The following is an 11,360-nucleotide window of genomic DNA, read 5'->3' as shown; positions in this document are numbered from 1 at the left end:
CACCTGGCAGTGCTCAGAGGTTCATTCTGGCTCCACGCTCAGAAATTGCTCCTGGCAGGCACAGGAGACCAATGGGATGCCGGGATTTGAACCAATGACCTTCTGCATGAAAGGCAAACGTCTTATCTCCATGCTATCTCTCTGCCCCTTTATACTAGGATTTTTTAAAAACAGATAAAGTCGGGTCCAGAGCCGCGCCTCAGCGGTAGGGCATTTGCCTTGCATGCAGCTGACCTAGGAAGGGTAGCGGTTTGGTCCCCCAACATCCCATATGGTCCCCCAAGCCAAGAGTGATTTCTGAGCGCATAGTCAGCAGTTACTCCTGAGTGTCACCGGGTGTGGTCCCAAAACAAAACAAAAAACAAACAAAAAACCAGATAAAGTTGTTCATGATTGACTTACAATCATACAATGTACACAGCAACCTTCACCATTACACATTTCCTCAGTTTACCTCTCACCTACCCTGATGCCCTCTTCCCTTCCACACACACACTACCCCACCTACTTCTGGGGAATTTTACTTCTCTCTCCTCTTCTGTCTCTTTTTCTCTCTCTTTGTCTCCCTTCCTCCCTCCTCCCCTTTTCCCTTTTTGACACTGTGGTTTGGACTACTATTAATGAATAGTAGTGCCTTTCAGCACTCAGTTCTTGTCCAGAAAGATCAGTTCCAATTATCATTTTCAAGGTAGACCCTTCACTACTCTAACCGCACACTCTGCTCTTTGTGGCAAGCTTCCCACCATGGACTGGTCCTCCTAATCCTCATCTCTATTGTCTCTGAATATCATCCCCACACTGCTTTGACTTTGCTTATATCCCACAGATAAGCAAGATTATTCTATGTTTATTACTCTCCCTCTGACTCATTTCACTCAGCATAATAATCATGACTTCATTTTTCTAATGGCTGCATAGTATTCCATTGTGTAGATGTACCACAGTTTCTTTAGCCATTCATCTGTTGTTGAGCACCTGGGTTGCTTCCAGATTCTGGTTAATATAAATGCTGTAGTGCTGTGATGAACATAGGAATGCAGAGGGCATTTTTTGTATTATGTTTTTGTGTTCCTAGAGAATATTCTTAGGAGTGGTATTATTGGATCATAAGAAAGTTCAATTTCCAGATTTTTAAGGAATATCCATATTGTTTTCCAGAAAGATTAGACTAGACGGCATTCCCTCCAGCAGTGAATGAGTCCCTTTCTCACTGCATCCACACCAGCACTTTTTTTTTCCTTGTTCTTTGTGATGTGTGCCAGTCTCTGTGGTGTGAGATGATACCTCATTGTTTTTATTTGCATCTCCCTGATGATTAGTGATGTGGAGCATTTTTCCATTTGCCTTTTGGCCATCTGTATTTCTTCTTTGAAGAAGTGTCTGTTCATTTCTTCTCCCTATTTTTTCATGAGCTAGATGTTTTTACTTGTAAAGTTCAGTCAGTGCCTTATATATCTTAGATATTAACCCTTATTATATGGATATTAGGAGAAAATCTTCTCCCATTTTGTGGATAGCCTTTGTATCCTAGACACTGTTTTCTCTGAAGTGCAGAAGCTTCTCAATTTAATGTATTCCATTTGTGTATCTTTCTACTATATACTTTATGATTTCAGGTCTGATATCAAGTTTTGATGTAATGACTGTTGAACCTGGACATGCCTCCTGGACACACCCTTTGGACATGCCCCCTCTCTTGCTGGGTATAAAAGGAAAAAAACTGGCCTTTGCAAAGGGAGGGGGCAGGATAGTGACCAAAGCAGTGCCTGCTGGTCCATGGGGTGCCAGATATAAAGCATTAAAGAGAGATTGCCTGCTTTGTTTCCATCTTCTTTTCTTCTTCTTTTTTTTTTTTTTAACCAAGGCCTCCTTCAGCCACCTCTGGCTGGTGAATTGCCATCTATCTTTCTCTCCCTCTCTCTGAACTCCAATATTTCTGTTTGGAGTTTTTTTTTTTTTTCATTTCTACTTTCATATCCTCTTGAGTCTTGTGGACTTTTCATTCCCTCATTTCTTTAAGTTCCTTGGACATCCTTAACATTTCCTCTCTCAACATAATAGAGACATTATATATGTGTCTGGTGTTGGTTGGATCTCCAGAATTAGTAGCTTCAGTCATAAGGTGTGGAGGGGTTATCATAGTTTTCCCATTGTGAATTTTGTTATATGGCATTATTATTATGTGTTGTGGTCCAGCTCCTTGATTGGAAGAGGTTCACATACCTCAGTTCAATTCAAACTGATGTTTTTTTTAAATTCAGTCTTTGGCCATTGCCTATGCCCATTCTTTCTAGCCTCACACACCTCAACTTGATTCAAACTGGGGCTTTATTCCCCCTCAAACTCCTCTGTAACCCAAAGGCTGCTGCTTCTGGGTTTATGTACCTAAGTTCAACTCAAACTTCAATGACTCCAGGTGACTGACTATAGGTTTTCAACATAATATCCCTGTGGAGGCTCCTCTGCTCTTCATCTAGATGCCCAGAAGTTCAGTCACATCCTAAAACACAACCATGCTCTTTCTGCTTCCAAATCTGCATCAGGTCTTGAGATCCTCCTGCAGCCTCACAATGAATTTGACTGACAGTGCAGAGATTAGTAAACAGTCCAAGAGACTCTGAAAGCAGGAAGTGGGAGTATGAAGCACTGTGAGTGGTAGTCCCTAGGACCCTTTTTTCTTTTATTAATAAAATATTAAATGAATAATTAATTATTAATATAATTAATTGGTAATTGATTATATTGCTTAAAATTAAATGCTTAATAATTAAATATCCAATAATTTAATCAAATGCTTAAAGCTTATTTATCAAGTTAAAATATTGTGAATGTGCCAGTTTAGAAGAGGAGGAATTCCTTTTTTTTAATTACTTTATTTAAATACCGTGGTTATAAGGTTGTACATAATATGGTTGGGTTGGGGTTTTTTTCCCACCGTTACAGTTGTTCATTGTTGTCATACGCTTGTAAAATCACTTTTGCTTTTTTCTTTCACCTTTTCTGAGTTAATTAGCCTAATTACATCAACTCTGACCCTCAATTGTTTTATGTTAAACTCTGGCTAATAAAAATGGCAAGGAAAGGGGCCGGATGGTGGCGCTAGAGGTAAGGTGCCTGCCTTGCCTGCGCTAGCCTTGGATGGACAGCGGTTCGATCCCCCGGTTTCCCATATGGTCCCCCAAGCCAGGAGCGACTTCTGAGTGCATAGCCAGGAGTAACCCCTGAGCGTCACCGGGTGTGGCCCAAAAATCAAAAAAAAAAAAAAAAAAAAGGCAAGGAAAGCCGCAGAAAAGAGAATGTTGGATGACTCAGTAAGATTCAAGAGGCTATTCAACAACCCAAGCTGAAATCCATTTTTTCTGTAACTCTACCTTGTTTCTTGTGTGAAACTGCAAGCTGAGACCCCACAATTCATGACTGAGTTTCAGTCACTCTTTCCCAGTGCACCATCATTGTCCCCGGTTTCCCTCCTACCCTGCCTGGAGGCAGAGATTTCTCCCCCACCCTCTCTTTTTTCTCATTAGACACTGGTTTTGCAATGTTGTTACTGAAGAGAAGGAAACATTTCTAAATCATACTGAAAGCCCAACCCACTGTTGCAGACAGAAAAAGTTGGTTAGAAAATGTAAATTAATGAAAAGTAAACTAGAATATATAATTTTAAGTTAGACAAGTAATTTAGAAAATGTAGATTAGAAAAAGGCATTGTGTCTTGAACCCAAACCAACCCCAGGATATACAAGATATACAGACCCTTTGAAATCCAGTACCTATCTAAAGTGTCTAGAAAATCTTTGAGATGCAGAATATCCCACCCAGAACATAATTGGAAATCTATGGGAGGAGAAAATCCAATGTATAAACATTGAATCTAAGAATACCATAAAGACCTACAGTTTCAAGATTCCCCCTTATATGTAGACTTTGAGGCAGGAGTAATTTGAGAAAAGAAAGCCTTATTAAAACTAATTTTGCAGAGTCTAAGGTGAACAATTTTGCATTCTTTACCTGGGCTTTACCTGCATCTCTGATCAAGTTGTAGAACTCCTTTCTTTTATTTTGGAGTACACTTTTCTCTTTGAATGTTGCCCACATCTCAGCTTCAGAATGTGGGATGAATTCTTGGCTCTCTTTACTCTGGAGAAGGGTGCATTCTCTCTTGAGCATGTAACTACCACTCTCATATTTCCCAAATAAACTTTTCTTACTTCACTGTTTATATCCTTTCTGAAAATATATTTTTTTTGTTAGGGTAGATACCAGAAAAACCTGAGAGAAAATCCTAAACAGATGCGGACTGGCTTTTCATTTTCCAGCATAAAAGCAAAGGTCTCTCTAACAACACTTTAAGAATAGATCGCTAATGTATGTCTTTATGTGGGCATGAGTACATAGAGAGAAGATTCCTCTATGAGAGCCAAATCTAAATTGTAAACAATCCATGCCTATAGTGTATATAGCCCTTCCTATATACTATCCCTCCTCCCCCCACCAGAAATCCTACTATCCCTTCACCCCCCAATTCCAATCTGATATTCCTTCTTATTCGTGCTCATTACCCTCAGTTCTTAACTCATTGGGTATCAAGACCGACCTCCTGCCCCAATATGCCATCACCCAGCTCCCAAGTGAAAGGACATCCTCTCAGCCCCACATCTCATCCCCTGACAAGAAACTACAACCAACACTCCTGCTGACTCATGCCTTGTGGCCCTCCTTTTCAAACCCCCCCCAAATGTGGACTGTTGTTTGATACCAGATTCAGATCCAGAAGCCCCAGTACACAAACTCTACCCAAGCCCTTTCTGCCACAAATTATTTCTGAAACTCAACAAGACCAGAGTTTGCGATGAAAATGTGATCTGGATTCCATTCTCCATAGAATATCTCAAAAGATAATGGGGAAGCCTATATTTCCTTTATAAATTTAGGACCTCTTAATCTGTTTATCCTCAAACATAAGGCAGTCTCCTGCATCACTTTGTCCCCTTAATTACCTTTTTAAAACTCATTTTTATTTATTTTTTCCCTCATATACATATATATAGTCTTGTTTGTGCTTTCTTTTCCTTCTTAACTTTGTCTGTTTTGGTTCTGCTTGGTACAAAAGCCTACAAGAAAAAGTCTTGCCTGGGATTAAAGCTCAAATCAAAACCAGAGTGCAGAAATGATGGAGCCTGAAACTCTCACCCCCAAATCCACCAGCAACATAATATACCACCATTTCTTTTTGCACAGGCACACTTAAAAGAGGAAAAGTTTATGTATAGAAACAAGCTCTTATCTACTAGGGATAAGAACTCATACATTTCACAATACAGGGCATCTCCTACCTTGAACATATGTCATCTGGTCCCAACTTAGACTCCAGGTGATTAGACAGGGACCATCCACCCTGAACCCTAGATCTCAGACATAAAACTGACACAGTTCTCTGCAACACTTTCAGGAACCAAACTCCCTTTGGAACATTCTTAACACTGCTCTGACACCATCAAGCACCAGTTTTGATAAGACATCCTGACAATGAGGAAATGGCAATAACTTGGTCTAAGAGAAGATTGTCCTACCTCACCACCTAACAATAAGATAAAATTAGAAGACACATCATCCTTTGATCTGTGCCAAAGCCAAGATCGCTAACTATAGAGGACTGACTGTGACAACCATGACTAGGAAGAACCTATCCCAGGACCAATAAAAAAGACGCTACGACCTGTACAACAACCAAGATCTCTAATTCCAGAGGCCTGACTGAGACAACTTCAACTGAGCAGAACTTCTGAAAACATAATGAAAGACTCTATCCTGGGCTTCACCCTAGGATTGATGCAAAAACCAAGATCACCAACTACAGAAGACTGATTAAAACAACAGTGATGAAACAGAACTTCTAGAACCATAAAGAAAGACTCCGTCCTAGGCTCCATCCTATGACCTGTGCAAATACCAAGATCTCTGGTTCCAAAGGCCTGATTTTATCAAGCACGAAAAGTTTCCAGACATCACGAAAGGACCTAGGGGAGAGAATAAGAATATGTATGAAGCCTGTAGTTATTCCTATGACAGTATACTTCAAGGGTGGAGAAACCCTGTATCTCGTAGGCCAAGAGAATTCCCTTTCTAATCTCCCCATTATTTACTGTGCCTATGCAAAAAAAAAAAAAAAAAAAAAAAGAAAGAAAGAAAAAAAGAAAAGAAAGCACAAATTAATGTTTTTTGTTATTGTTGTTGCTTGGGTTTTTTTTGTTGTTGTTTCTTTTTGTGCTTTGTTTTGTTTTTATCTCAGGACCATGGTTATTGCTTGGTTGTTTTCTTTATTGATGTGGTGCTTTTCAGGTGTTTTTTTTTTTCGGGCCACACCCATTTGATGCTCAGGGGTTACTCCTGGCTAAATGCTCAGAAATTGCCCCTGGCTTGGGGGGACCATATGGGATGCCGGGGGATCAAACCGCGGTCCTTCCTTGGCTAGCGCTTGCAAGGCAGACACCTTACCTCTAGTGCCACCTCGCCGGCCCCAGGGTTTTTGTTGTTCGTTTGTTTTTTATTGTTTGATTTTTTTTTGTATTCTTGTTATGTTTTTCTTCCTTTTTCCCTTCCTTCTCTTAAATTGATATTTATAGCCTCTAGAAAGACTCCTCCCATTTTTTGTTTGTTCAATTTTGTCCCTCCCCCCTTTCTTTTCCTTCTAATAGAACCACATAACTTGAACCATCTTGTTCTACCTCACAATTTGGAGGAGAAATAATGGAAGGTACCAAGACCAAACAGTCGTATGAACATCGAGTAGAAATAAAAAATGAGCCGACTTAACACCAAATTCAAAGCCAAAGACAACAGATTTGATACCCAATCTACAACAAGCTAGACCACTTATACTAGCAGCTAGGTGGGCAATGGAGGGGGATATGGGATGCATGCTGGGAACAGGGGAGGAAAGAGGACAACATTGGTGGTGGGAATGCCTTTGATTTAATGTCACTATGTACCTAAAATATTACTGTGAAAGGTTTTTAATCCACTGTGGTAAAAATAAAAATTGTTAATACAATAACTTTTAATAAAAAAAAAATAAAGGTCTCATTCCAGATTAAGATCATTGCTCCTCAAGAAAACAGGAGGTGGGATTGATGTTTATACTGTGAAAATGGTCAGCTATGAAGATATCCAAGAATAAACAAGTTTAGTCAGAGAGCTGATAGTCTGATAGGAGTTATAAGTAAATATCTTAGGGGTCTAAATTACCAGAAAGCAGAGACCCAGCAAGGTATGCCCTGTGACAGGAATCCTGTGTACAGTCTTTTATCTGTCACCCCTCCCAGAGGAAAACAACTTCAGAGATTTAACTTAGTTTCCTCTTTCCGCACACATCCCCTTAGAAAATGTAAAACAGGTCCCTAAGGGCTTAGTTAGCAGTAGGTAGGAATGAGTAAAGGCGGATGAAAAAATAGTACAATAGGATGTTGCCTTCCACATGGCCAACCCAGGTTTGATCCTGGCATTCCATATGATCCCTGGTGGCAACCAGGAGTGATTCCTGAGTGCAGAAGCAGGTATGACACCATTTAAGTTTAAAGTGAGAGAAAGAGGTGACACAAAAAGATGGTGATAGAGTCCCTTTTCAAGACTACTATATCCTTTCACTCCATTTCTCACAGTTACCAATGGGCCACCAGTCAAGAATGTATGAGTTAAAAAAGGGGGTCTTTGGTCTCCATAAGAAAGTCTACTCTGAATGTTCTTAACAAGTATCAATAACCTTAACAGCAAGGTCACACCAAATAATGACACTCATACACACAAAACAGGAAGTAATTTTAATTACTTGAAACTCTCCAAAGCCAAAAATATTTCGTAAATAATCACTAAGGAATGTTCTTCCTTCTTTAACTCCACTCCCTCAACTCTATCCCAACTTTCTTTTTTGATTCAAGAAGTTATATTACGTTCAGAGAGAGTTAAAACTGAGGATTTTTTTTCAAGTATCCAGTGGTTCATATCAGGAGGTTGAGAAATAGGTCGAGTGAGTCACAGATAGCATTTAAAATATTAATGAGATATTATAAAGTAGAATGGTATGTTCTTATTACTACCAGTGAAAGAGCAGTTGCTTGTTACATGTAATAATCTCAGACTTTACACACATAAACACTCCTTTTTTACCTGTTAAAGAAATAACTTTAATGATTCTTGTAAGACTGGTTTCAAGGCTATGAATTCCCTAAGCTATTGTTTGTCACTGAAGCTCTGTATGGTTTCTTCAAAATTGAATGATAATGTAGCTTGATATAATATTCTTGGTGATGTGTTCATTTCATTGAGTTTTTATACATCTTCTCTCTGAACCCGATAAAATCTCATTTGACAGAAATGCTGTGAATTTTATGGGCTTTGCTTTGGGTCCTTTTTTTTTTTTTTTTTTTTTTTTTTTTGTCTTACTACTTTCAATGTTCTCTCTCAAATCTTTGGATTTTGTCATTCTGAGTACAATATTTCTTGGAGTTTTCCTAGTTGAATCTATTTTTGCTGGAACCCTTCAAGTCTCTGGATCTCAGTACTTTTATTCCTCAATAATGACATATCCTTATTTATTATTTATTTAATCACTGCTTCTTTATCAAACTTGCCTTCCTGTTTCTCAGAAACTCATAGTTTCTTTTGAACTCATAGTTCTTAGGTATGCTGTTCACTTCTCTTCAGACTTCTTTCCTAACGTCAGTTGTTTTCTAGTGGTTTCCTCCATCTTATATTGGAGCACTATGATATTTTCCTCAGATGCTGTTATCCTGATGCTCCGAGCTTATATTGAAATTTTCATACACATACACTTCATTTCTGCTTGAAGTTTCCTCTTTTCATTTCCCATACTTTTTGTGCTTTGTTGACTACTTATGCTATCTTTCTTTGAGGAGTTAAGCTGGGAATTGTTCTTTTCCTTCCCTGTCTAATTTTCACCCAATGTCAAGAAGTATAACTGTAGGCAGTGTGAAATGTGATTAATTTACAGCCATATGCTTATATGAAGAATATTTTCCATTAAAAATTTAATTAAATTATGAAGAGATAATTCAATAGGCTGAGTACATGCTTTGCATGTAAAAGGCCTGGTTTTGAATCCAGCTCCAACATGATTGATATCAGAACTCAGATCCAGGAGAGACCACCATCGAGTGTAGATCCCACAAAAGAGGATAAAAGATACAACATAAAGAGATTAGGAAGAAAACAAATATGGTAGCATACACATCTAGCCTGAACAAGGCTGAGATCTACATTACCTCATGGATGCAGAACACTATTAGATATGGTCTCACAGAAAAATAATAAAATTGAGTTTGGGACATAGCTCAAAAGACTAGAGTACATGCTTTGTATCAAGACACTTGGGTCTATACCTAGCATCAATGTTCCTCAAGAGCACTTTTAAGAAGCAGACCCAAAGTATCAAGTCAGAAGAAGCCTCTGAGTATTACAAATGATAGTGATAAAAATAAAATTTAGACCCACTCCAACCACCAAACTTCAAAACCCTCCTCTGTACTTCTCTGTGCCTGCCCTCCATCAGCATAACTAGGCATAGGAAGCAATGTGAACTAAGGCCATCTTTGAATCCAGTCAGGCACATCTTGGTGACCTTGGACTGTGTCCTTTTCATCACAGTAAGTCCTGGGACACCACCACCACCATTCAACCTTTAGAATTTAGAGACCCTCCTCAGTACTGCCCTATGCAAGCTCTAAGCCCCCCTAACTGTCTTTAGAGAGACTTGCCATTTTTTAAAAATTAATATCTTTTTTATTTAAGCACCATGATTACAGTCATGTTTGTAGTTAGGTTTTAGTTATTAAAAAAAAAAGAGAGAATCCCCCTTATGGGCACCTCTGAATTGAATTAGGTGTGTCATGAGAATCTTAGAACCTGTCCTATGCAGGGGCCGGAGTGATAGCACAGCTGTGGGTAGGGCATTTGCCTTGCACTTGGCCAACCCTGGAAACCTGGGTTCAATTACCAGCATCCCACAAATCTCCCCAGAGTCTGCCAGGAGAGATTTCTGAGCACAGAGCCAGAAATAACCCCTGGTGTGGCTCAGAAAACAAAATTAATTAATTAATAATAATAATGATAAATATTTTAATAATAAAAAAGAATCTGCCCTATGCAGAGCAACCAGCCTTAGGATAACTTTATTCCCTGAACTCCAGAATTCAGAAACCCCACTCTGCTCAGCCTTATGCCAACCCTACACCATGAGAAAAGTGCCAGCTAAATTTCATTTTTCAGTTCTTAGAGGCCACACTGACACCCGGATCCATAGGACATGGGAAGTGTTCATGAAAACTACTCTGCCTAGCCCAATAAGCACTGGTGGGAAACTGCAGATCTTAATTTAGTACTAGAGAACCTCTATAAATGAGTAATGCAGACATATATTAGTATATTGCATTGAGTAAAAGTATAGAGTAACATAAATATATATATATATATATATATATATATATATATATATATACACTTTATAAAAGCCAGAATAAAGAACATAAACAGTATTTCCGGATAAGTAAAATAAGCAAAATAGTACAAAGATAATCAGAATTTAAAGGTCAACTGTCAGAACCTTCAAAACTAAGAATAATAAAAAAAGGATTTTATCTGCAGATAAAGAGTAAGCTAAGACAGATAAGGATAAGATAGATAAAGACAGAAGTCCAGGAAAGATCCAGATTAGCAAAATTCTCAAGCCTGATTATGGCTGGCTGGAGCTGAATTGTAGGACTAAATGTATGTATGTTAATCATTAATGTTTCAGAGAGAAAAAGACAAGTGAAGTGTTGGGTGAATGTGAAATTGGCTAATTTGATAGCTTTCATGCCTGTAATTCTTAGTTTTTGTTTACTCATAGGATTAACCTTAGGGATTTTTTTTTTGAGGGGTGGGGTCACACTCTGCAGCGCTCAGGGGTTCCTCCTGGCTCTACGCTCAGAAATCGCTCCTGGCAGGCTCGGTTGACCATATGGGATGCTGGGATTCGAACCACCGTTCTTCTGCATGCAAGGCAAATGCTCTACCTCCATGCTATGTCTCCGGCCCAGGATTAACTTTAATATGTATTATGTATGGGCCAGAGAAATAGTACAACGGATAGTGCTTGGCTTTGCACACAGTCAACCCAGGTTCAATTCCTGGCATCTCAGGATCCTCCAAGCCTGCCAGGAGCAATTTCTAGCAGATTCAGGAGGAGTAACCCCTGAGTGCTATCTGGTATGGCCTCCCCCCAAACTTTTTTTTTTGGTTTTTGGGTCACACCCGGCAGTACTCAGGGGTCACTCCTGGCTCTACGCTCAGAAATCGCTCCTGGCAGG

Source organism: Suncus etruscus, chromosome 7, assembly GCF_024139225.1.
Source record: "Suncus etruscus isolate mSunEtr1 chromosome 7, mSunEtr1.pri.cur, whole genome shotgun sequence".
Lineage (NCBI taxonomy): Eukaryota > Metazoa > Chordata > Mammalia > Eulipotyphla > Soricidae > Suncus > Suncus etruscus.
Note: the sequence above shows the minus strand (reverse complement) of the source record.